The 10,230-nt window shown below is 39.6% G+C and overlaps 1 protein-coding gene and 1 long non-coding RNA gene across 3 annotated transcripts in view; one reads left to right on the forward strand and one right to left on the reverse strand.

Moving 5' to 3' along the window:
• The window catches only part of LOC116063989 (gap junction gamma-1 protein), a 43,775-nt gene extending 34,426 nt beyond the window's left edge, over positions 1-9,349 (reverse strand). The window contains exons 1-2 of one of the 2 annotated variants that reach the window (XM_035997001.1): positions 9,133-9,349; positions 5,634-5,664 (exon numbers count right to left, since the gene is read on the reverse strand). The gene's annotated coding sequence lies outside the window, so the exon portion shown is untranslated. The remainder of the gene's footprint in view (positions 1-5,633; positions 5,665-9,132) is intronic. The other variant, XM_031319038.2, reaches the window with a different exon arrangement.
• Positions 9,280-9,938, forward strand: LOC118494162. The gene is made up of 2 exons (XR_004896258.1): positions 9,280-9,368; positions 9,653-9,938. It is a non-coding gene; the product is annotated as an uncharacterized LOC118494162 (long non-coding RNA).
• Positions 9,939-10,230: the final 292 nt, after the last annotated feature.

A 10,230-nucleotide genomic window follows, 5' to 3' on the forward strand; every position in this document is an offset into this window, starting at 1 on the left:
GATGTAACAGGAAAGAGAAAAGCAACAGGAGTCACTGCTTTGGTGTTTTGCTGCCCAAAAAATATGGAGAGGAAGCTGACTTGAGGTTGTATGTGGGGGACTTTCCTCTATTCACTGGTAAAGCTTACATACCGGTAGCTTACCTACATACAAGTGGGATGCTAAATCAACGCATTAAAATGAATATTTTCTCTTTATTAATTGTAAACTTATACATACACACAACCAGTGGGCTTCTCTTTGTCCGTCTCTACCTTTTACTCACACTATTCATGTTACTGCTTGCACCTCCTAAAAACAAAACAAAAGAGAGGACTGAGTTTTGTTTTATATCATTGCAAATAATATAATAACACACAGACCTTCTGTTATTAGCCACGCAATCAAAAACACTATCAGAACCATCTCAGAAAATGATCTCTTATTAGAGCTATAACACGTATCATGGTGATCATTTTGGTAAAATATGAGCTCATGAATATATGGTATTTGTGGATTTGTAAAAACCTATATCTAACCTTAATCCAGACTCTGCCTGCAACATATCCTCAAAACCTACTCTAGTTATTTCCAAGGCTCCAGTTAAACCTAGTCTAAGTTATGAGGTCTCCATAAGAGACTGTATAAACACTGAACATGACCCCAGGGCATCTTAGTGTCTGGAGTAACATGTTGTATATGGAACAGTGGCTAAAAATAACCCTGTGCTAGCTTGTCTCTTTTTAGCTTTTTATTAGTGTCACCCCTTTTATTTGCTCAATCGAGTGAAATTATTCTCTATGACATTTAAAGAGCCAGCCATCTGCTGGTTCACATGTCATGGCATCAACAGTTTCAAAACACAGCACATTCAAGAAAGAGACAACTGGGATTTACATGCTAACGTGACTTAATATTTGTATTAGTAAAGGTGGAAATAAAATTTAACAAATTGTACAGCTAATTCCATGATGCTCACACTTGTGTGCATTCATCATGAGCTAAATAATTAGCTCTCTGACGCAATTGAGGTTGTGACCTTTTGCAGTATTGCAAGCAGTGGCAGGGAGGGGGAGGGGGTAGGGGGAGGAGGGTCTGCAAAAGCTGACACAGCACTGATAAAATGGTAGAAATATGTGAATTTGGTTATTGTTATAGTGAATCATTACTACAAAATACCCCAAAAATGTCTCCTTTCCCGAATTACATTATGGACTTCACACAATCCTTCCTGTGCCCTCAACTACTTTTTGTTGCTCTGTGGTCCACCTTCCTGTTTTTGTGCACTAGCGTGTGTGTGTGTGTGTGTGTGTGTGTGTGTGTGTGTGTGTATGTGTGTATGTGTGTGTGTGTGTGTGTGTGTGTGTGTGTGTGTGTGTGTGTGTGTGTGTGTGTTTGCCTGCCTCAGTGTGTGGCAGCAAGGCAGTGACAGGGGTGTCGGCCTCAGTCTGTGAACCTGGCTGCTCTGTTGTTCCGCTAGTGACAGAAAGCGACGTCGCCCGACCATGGCTGCCCCAGCTGGGCCAATCAGGCGTGAGCGCTAGTGGACGGATCAACGCATGCCTTCCGCCATGTGCAGTGCTGTGGCACAGATCCCCGTATGGATTCTAATATGTTCCCCACAGTATCAGCGGCACTCTGCTGATCGCTCCTGTGTGTTTGTTCAGATAATGAAGGAGTGTCTGTGCGTTTAATGAAATCTCTGCACCCTCCTTCACTGCAGCTAGGTTGATAGTGTTTCAAAGGATTACACAGAGTCACATGGCTGAACACTGTGGGTTTGTGAAAACTTTGACTGCTATGGGTCTCTGAAAGTTGAAAGAGTTAAAGAGTATTTTGGGCTTAAAGCTGATTTTTGACTGACGTTTAATTGATAATTAAAATAATTTGTCAGTTGCAGTGCACATTTTCAATAATGATTAAAGAAACACAAAACTGCTAAAATACAAATTAGGCCTTAAACCACATGACTGGAGTAGCACTGCCAAACTGATATTCTGAATTAATCCAAGAATACACTTAACCTACTCTGACAACACAAGATAGAAGTGAAACAACAGGTATGAGTCACACAAGCACACACAATGTGTGCAATGTGCACAGTCAGCTGTGTAGTAGCACAAATGTTACCTTATCACAACTGAACCCAGTACTTTGACTTAGGCTGCATTCACACTAAATCAGCCATTGCGGCGGAAATGCCAGTCCTCCCATTCCTTTGAATGTGGGTAGTGTGTTAAGGCTGCGGTGGTGGGGACTGCAGGGGGTGCCGAAAAAACGCGGTGGCCCTGAAGCGAAAAGTTAAAACAGAATCCACTTCTGGCGAAACGCAACCTGACGTCACATGACAGATCACAAAATCAGCGATTAGAAAAAAACACAATGGAGTGAAACCAGGGATGCACCGAATCCAGGATTTGGATTCGGCTGAATATTGGGCTTTTAGACGGGATCGGTTTCTGCCGAACCTTAGACATTTTTTCCACCGAACCTAACCCTACGCTTGCACTACGCGCACTACACTGGTTGACGTAATGACACCGCCGTTGATTAGGGGAAGGTGTTTATGTACGTGGACCGTTCATTGCAGTAGGCTGTGAGAAAGTGAAAATGGAACTCGTGAGCAGAAAAAGTGTTGTTTGGCAGTACTTTCAGTCAAAAGAAGAGGATTCAAGTTGAGCTACATGTCTCGTGGTGGCAAGGACCCTAAACAATACACAACATCGCCGCTGTTAAAACATTTGCGTATGAAACATCCGAAAGAATACGAGTTGTGCAACGTTGTTTACTTCATTAATGTGTTTACTGTATTAATGGACTGAGGATGGGAGTAGATTTGGTATTCGTTTCAGATTCAGCAGAATCTTAACTAGTGGATTCGGTATTTGGCCGAACCCCAAAAATCTGGATTCGGTGCATCCCTAAGTGAAACATTACGTTTACAGTAAATGCACCAGTTTAAAACCCACCGTAATGATCGGCCTTGCATCCTGGTGAGTTACTGAAATTAAATCTTTTTTTTTTTTTTTTTTATCTGTCGATGCGGACAGACAATCACTCGTAGGACCCGGCATACTAGCAGCATGGCTAAATGCTAGCAGCATGGGGAACACAATGGAGACCCAAATGGGCCACCAAGATGACACTGCTGCACAACGCCTGATATGGTGTGAATGCAGCCTAAAACAGAGAGGAAGTTTGTGTCATTGGAGACTGACAGTGAATGAAAGGCATCTCTCTGCCTTCATTCCTGTCACGTTGTGACTCCGCCCCTCCTGTGACCCGAGGGAAGTGGCATAAGACCTGTCACCCCGAATCACAGCCCGGGCCACAACAGCCGAGCTCATATGTAAATGTGTCAGCATGCGCAGATTCATGAGTATGTCATATCAGTTTGAATATGCATGTTCAACACTGACTGGAGCGTAAACATCTCTGTACGTGCAGGGCTCAGTGCATCTGTGTGTGTGTGTGTGTGTGTGTGTGTGTGTGTGTGTGTGTGTGTGTGTGTGTGTGTGTGTGTGTGTGTGTGTGTGTGTGTGTGTGTATGTGTGTGTGTGTTTCCAGGCACACAGTATGCCTGTGCTGATCCTGGTATGTTATAGTGACATTCCCGGTGGGAAGGAGCCTCACGACTGTTTTCATTTGCAAGACTGCCCATATCTCTTCATGAGTACAGGCTGGGGGAAAGTGACATCTGATTTCATCCACACTCAGTAGGGTTCTCTCTGTCTGTCTCAATCTATTTCTCTTACTACACATGTCTCTGCTGCTTACACCTCCAAGTGAGGATTTAGTGCTTTTATCTATTTCATATCATTGTAGATTATATTATATTATATTATATACTTTTTAGTCTGTTGGCTGTTGGTCTGGCAATTTCCCTTTGGACTCTGGGATCACATGATGGGATGTCTTTTGTCTTATTTGTGGTTATTGTAAAGACATTATCACACTATGATAAAAATGATTGTTAGTTGGAGCTCCAATGTGATAAGTTCACATGATATGGCAGAAAAGTTTAATTTCAAAAGTAATAAAACGATCAAGGTGAACTTATTTCAGTGGTAAATTAGCAACTATCAATTGTTTTCATTATTAATGAATCCATCTATTATTTTTTTCAACTAATCATTTAGTCTAAAAAATGTCAGAAAATGGTTAAAAAAGAAGAATTTGAGAGGCTGAAACTGGCAAATGTTTGCCACTTTGATTGATAGATAAGTTAAATTAATTAATCGGGTATCAAAATTGTTGCCAACCTGTTGACCAACCCATCAATTAATCAACTAATTATTTCAGCTCTATGGTAAAAAATAATAAATTGGAGTGTGTGCAAATACAATATAAAATTTAAGTATTCAGCTATATTGCATTGCTTTTAGACACAAGTGTTGCACATGCTGCAGCAGTACTACATGTTGGACATGAACCACGGTGATCAGGATTCCCTCTTTAGACAAAATCAGACATTTCTCTTTTATTTTTTTGCTAATTAAAGACTCAGAGATCTGCTGTGGCATCACAGTGACACGTGCACCGACACAACTGGAAACACGGCTTTTTAGCCAAGGGTCAGGTCAGACTGTGAGGCTCGTTTTTACCGAGGAGTCATTGTGAGTCACAGAGAGCACGACACAACCCTCCCCTGCTCGTCGTCCTCTAATATTTGGAGTCTCCCCTAAAATATCCAGCGTTACGGAAACAAAGCATACTCAGTGTTATGCTTGTATCTTAGACTACAATCACCCAGCACATAAAGGATTCATCTTTCATATTGAATCTTTAGTCACATCACCGCTGACTAAATCAGGTTAACACAAGAAGGTCAAAATCTTTCTTATTTATGGCTCACAACGTGAAGTTCATAATTTCTAAATTTAATGACAATTTAATTGCAGTTTTAATCTTCACAATTATCTAAAGACACTCGGGCACATCTCAGTAGCCTCACCAATTATTTTCATACCAATGTTATGGAACAAATTTCACTATATTCACTCAATCTTCTAGATTAAACTATTCTCCCAGAAAATTACCATTTGCTGATTAGATATATAGTCTCATCACATCATCCAAATCATCAATTACATCCATACTGTACTTTCAAATGTCCTATCAGTACAACTGAACCAAAGTCCCTACTTTATATAAGAGGGAGTTAAAGGGTACATTTGATGACCTCTAACAATTGTAATCACCCGGTAATTACAAAGAGCGCAAAGTCCCTTGCCTCTGCTCTTACTTTAATGTCGTTTACAGGAACTGGCAACCAGAAAATGCAGAGCAAAGTACACAGTGTCGAGCTGAGGGAATCCAGACTAGTTGGCAGGCATAAAGACACAGTTTTCCCTCTGTGTGCTGCACTCTGAGGATTAAGGCTGGAAGTGTGCTCACGTCTGCTAAACCAGATATAGACATACCTTGATATTTCATGTCGCATCAAGCCAGTTAGGGAAGGCTGCAGCAGCGAAGGATCTAACCATCATTCCTGCATATTTCTCAACTCATCCACAACACTGCAGCCACCGACCGCTCACATATACTTATTTTGCCAGTAGTATAACATGTTGAATGCTTGTGCTGCAAAACACCTGCTCCTCATATACAAATTGGTGTGTTTTTGATGTAGTGGCTAAAAGCATAAAATTTACCTCTTACTGTACTGGCTCCACATCACACATTCTGAAGGGAAGAATTGGGAAAAACAGGAAGTGAATTACTCCATGTATTCAAAATAGCTGCCTATAAAGCATATAATTGACATAAACACATCCCGCAGACATTTCACGAGACAATTATGATAATTGTAAATGCCTGATTTAATTGCAAGTGATTAACATAAAAAAAAAAAATAAATTGATACACATTATATTCTGGTGATATTAAGAGATTTTAATGGTGGAAATGAGGCAATTTAGGATTCAAAACTATCATTTATGACTGATGAATACTATATGTTACTGTTTTATGTACATCTGGCTGAGAGTGGCAGAGCTTTCATGGTTATCTTGACTGGTTAGGACCAAACATGACATGGAGTTTAACATGACATTAAACATGAGATCATTTGTGTGGCAATACGAACCCCTTTTATTTCCATTATTATGTATGTAGTTAAATGCAACATTAAACCATGATGCTCTATGCAAAGTCTCTGAAAGGTTGCAAGAAAATATATTGCACTTTTAATTTAATAACACCATTATCGATTACAACCCCCAGGAGCATTGTCCCTGCCCTTAAATGTGAATTGAAAGAGGAACAGAATAATGAATTCTCCAGTATATGGCAATATTGATTTTCCTTTTATCATAAGTCATTAAGAATTCAATAGTAACGTTTTTAAGCCAAACATATAAAGCTCTGTAATGGGCTGTGCATTATGGACTAGACTGATGAAAATATTTAAATGTTAACAAGGGAACCAGATTCCTTCAGGATACATAAAATCATTTAGATTGAACATCCTGAAGACTTTGAGTATTGCAGTGGTGGAATGTAACTAAGTGCATTTACTCAAGTACTGTACTTTTTAGGTACTTCATTCTATTTCATTTGTACAATTCAGACGGAATGTTTTACTTTTTACTCCACTGTTTTACTGTTTACTTTATTAGACAGCTCTAGGTACTTTTCAGATTAAGATTTTACAAACAATGCACATGATGAATTTATAAAATATAATACCTTAAGAGTTTAAACTACCCAACAGTAAATGAAATAGTTAAAAGTAGCTCAGCAGCATTATTGCATCAGTAATAGAAATTCCCAAATGAATTTAACAAATAGAGGGGCTATTTTCCTTTTGATATTTTAAGTACATTTTGCTTATTATACTTGTATGTATATTTATATAATTGAGGTTTTCAGTGCATGACTTGAAAATAGTGGTTACTGTTACTGTATTTGCATTTTTATGGTATTTTATGTTGCAGTATTGCTACTTTTTCCACTCTAATTTCTTTCTTTAGCAGGTAAAACTGAGCTCTAAATACCATACTTTTATCATGCAATTTGTAAGTCAAGACACTACTTTGCTGCATAGTTGATAGCCAGCTTTGTGAGTGTTGCTAATCACAACTTATCAAAGAGTCATTTTTGGATGGACTCAGCTGAAAATGTTGTTTTTATATATACTATTGGATCTGTTATAAATCAACTCACCAACCAAAGTGGCTATGAAACATTTCTCAGACATTTCTGGGACATCTTCTGATCATTTAATAAATATCCATGCACAATGTATCACTTATGTCTGCCAAGTCTTTTTTTTTTTTTTTTGTGGTCGCAGGAGTGTTTCTTTCCAAGAGTGAAATAATACAGAATATGCTGTATATTTTAAATGAAAAGAGGACAGGAGCACATTGGTCATGATACTAACTGAAGTGATGGGGCATTTCCTTGCTGCCACACAGAATCTGCTCCTCATCTCTCTCTCAGTGCTGGAGTGCACAGGGGTCGACTTCCCCTTCTCCCATATTGGTACAAGTTCCTCTTCCAATCCACACGGAGTGAAATAATGGTCTTTGGGGAGGATGTAGGGGTAACAAGGTGGGAGGAGTATCGGGTGACAGAGATAGACTGCCTCGCAGTAATAGTTTCACATACAGAAAATGTTCATTAAATCTATATGCAAGGCTGTGAAATGCCAAAACAGCACTTACTGGGTGCAAATAAAGAAGAAGGAATAAAGGGCAATGGAGGTAGATATGCTTCTACTGGCAGCTTACCAAAAATTAATTCTGAATAAATGCATAGCATCCATATGTTAAAGCAAGTATCATTCACTAGCACTAAGCTCTTTCATTTGGCAATATCCCAAATCCATTACAGTGACCTGACATATAGCGATGATTTTCTGAAGCACAGGGGAGAAAGTCATTATGGTGGTTCATATTTGAGCCATTGCTGCTGTGGCATTGACAAATGCTCCACACGGAAACCAATGTAGCATATTTCAAAGGCATCCAGCACAATGAAACGGATTCTCATCATAGTGAATAATGCCGGGTGCTGGCTGCTCCCCAGGTTAACAGCTCCGAGAGGTGGGAGTGTTTCTTTTGATATACTGATTTAAAAAATGATGAGATAATCACTGAATCAGGGAATATGTACGTATATGGAGGGGCTGTCAATGCAATTGTTAGCACATTCTGTTGCAAGAAAGGTAAAAGGCTTTTAGAGCCAGATCACCCAATCATGCCATCATGGATCAAATAAGTCAAATCCTGAGTGTTTTCATATGCAGAGTTGCAATTTTTTCTACACTCAATTGTGCAATTAAATACCATGAATGGTCATTGTTAGAAAGGTGGTATTGTTATGTTCTTTTGGCAACTATTTAGTTTTAAACAATCTGTTAAGCAAATTATGTTTTATTATAATAAGCACTGCAGCGCCAATTAGCATTTTTGTCACCTTGTTTTAAATAATTCAGTTCTATAGCTTTTGATAATGGGAGCCTGCATGCTATATATTACAGGACTGTTTGATACAATTTACTACACAACTAAAAATGCATTGTAGGCAAAGCTTTTCAACACTCATGAAATATATTCAGTATTAATAAATCTCAAGAGTTTGCCAATAACGTCATTACAAAGTCTGAGTGTACTTCCACTAATTTGAACAGCTCCTGCAGGATTAAACCAAATCCCGGGGAGAATCCCCGCACCGCCCATCTACACCATGTTTCTGTTGAAATGATTTGAGAACAAAAGATTATGAGACACTGTGATTCAGTCTTCAAAACTTGATTAGCATAGTTTTTAAGGTTTAAATTCTATTTGATTTGAAACTGATGGACAGGCATTAGGACTCCAAATTAGCAGTTATGTCAATTCGACGCGTCGGTCGCAACTGCTTCGCAAAAGCACGTTTATATAGAGAAGTTGGTCTCTTGTTGCTCACAGCTTGGCCTTGACCAAACGTGTTGCACTTACAAAAAAACCTGAGAAAATCCAGTGCATATTAAAAACAGAAATAGACCACAAAGACGCAACCGTCGTCTGTGCGTTATGGTGCCAACTGGTGCGTCCATGACCCCCAACATCCACTCCCACCAGGGCTTCCATTGGGTTAGAAATTAGCCACATTAAGAACAAAGATGGAATTCATCACAATATTGAAAAATCAAAATCAAATTCTTACCGCTATGCGAGTCTGTGAAGATGCTTTAAGATGTAAGATGATCCTTTTTTTGGAAGGGGAAGGTCGTTTTGGACTTGGTGAGGTCCAAACTTGAATCCCGCCGTTGATAATCTGCTCCACTTCTCGGGAGGAACCAGCTCGGTGATTCGCTGATGTCTTTTTATCTCATAGCATCACTACGACATGTGTACGCATTCTTTGGCCATGCCAGCCTCACAATTGTGTCTTCGGTCGAGGTACGTCGATTAAACTATGTGGTCTGCTGCGTAAAACCGGTGCCAAAATTCCTGAGGGCCCATTCCGTTACAGCGATGCTAGACAATAGTCTGGTCATTTTGGCATGGACTGGACCTACTCCGCTGCCAAGAACAGTTGCATCGGCTAATTACAACCAAATTCTGAGAGCTATTTTGTCCACATCTCTGTGATTGGCTCGAGAATGTGGTAATAAATAACGCTCACGTGTGCCAGTTGGCTCCGATATTGTCTTTCAGGTCCCTCATCTTTTTCTCCTTCGTAGGAGGAGTGGACAGTGGAGTGGCCGATCTGTTGATCGCTGGAGGTCCACCTACATCCAGCGGTGTCTTTGTCCCGTATTTATCGGGATCGGCTTTTCCGCCGTGTGCCACATACAGTCCGACACTGGCTGATGGGAGTCTAGTTGAATCACAGCTGGATTCTCTGACTGAAAGCTTGGCGACCCATCTTTGCAGGGGAGCAGTAAAGCAGGATGCTGCGCGTACGCGTTTTTGACAGTGCGCGCACCCGACAGGTCACACATCTTCTGTCCACAAACATCTGCTTTTTTTTTTTTTAAACAAAACCTCCACTTTGTTTAGCGTATATTGTGTAGTCTTTTAGAAGTAACTAATATATTATCACAGTATTCTGTTTTGTCTGTTACAATTGATGGTCTATTATATAGACTGTATTAAAAACGTAAGATTACTATGGTTTTGTAATAATCCTACATTTATATTCTCCAAATATTAAAGTCTGTTTTGTCTGTCTGTGTTAGAATGGTATAATCATACTTAGTGGTGCTAAGGTGTCATTTTTAAATCATAATCATATCTATATATAGACTAATATTTGTAG

Source organism: Sander lucioperca, chromosome 21, assembly GCF_008315115.2.
Source record: "Sander lucioperca isolate FBNREF2018 chromosome 21, SLUC_FBN_1.2, whole genome shotgun sequence".
Classification (NCBI taxonomy): domain Eukaryota; kingdom Metazoa; phylum Chordata; class Actinopteri; order Perciformes; family Percidae; genus Sander; species Sander lucioperca.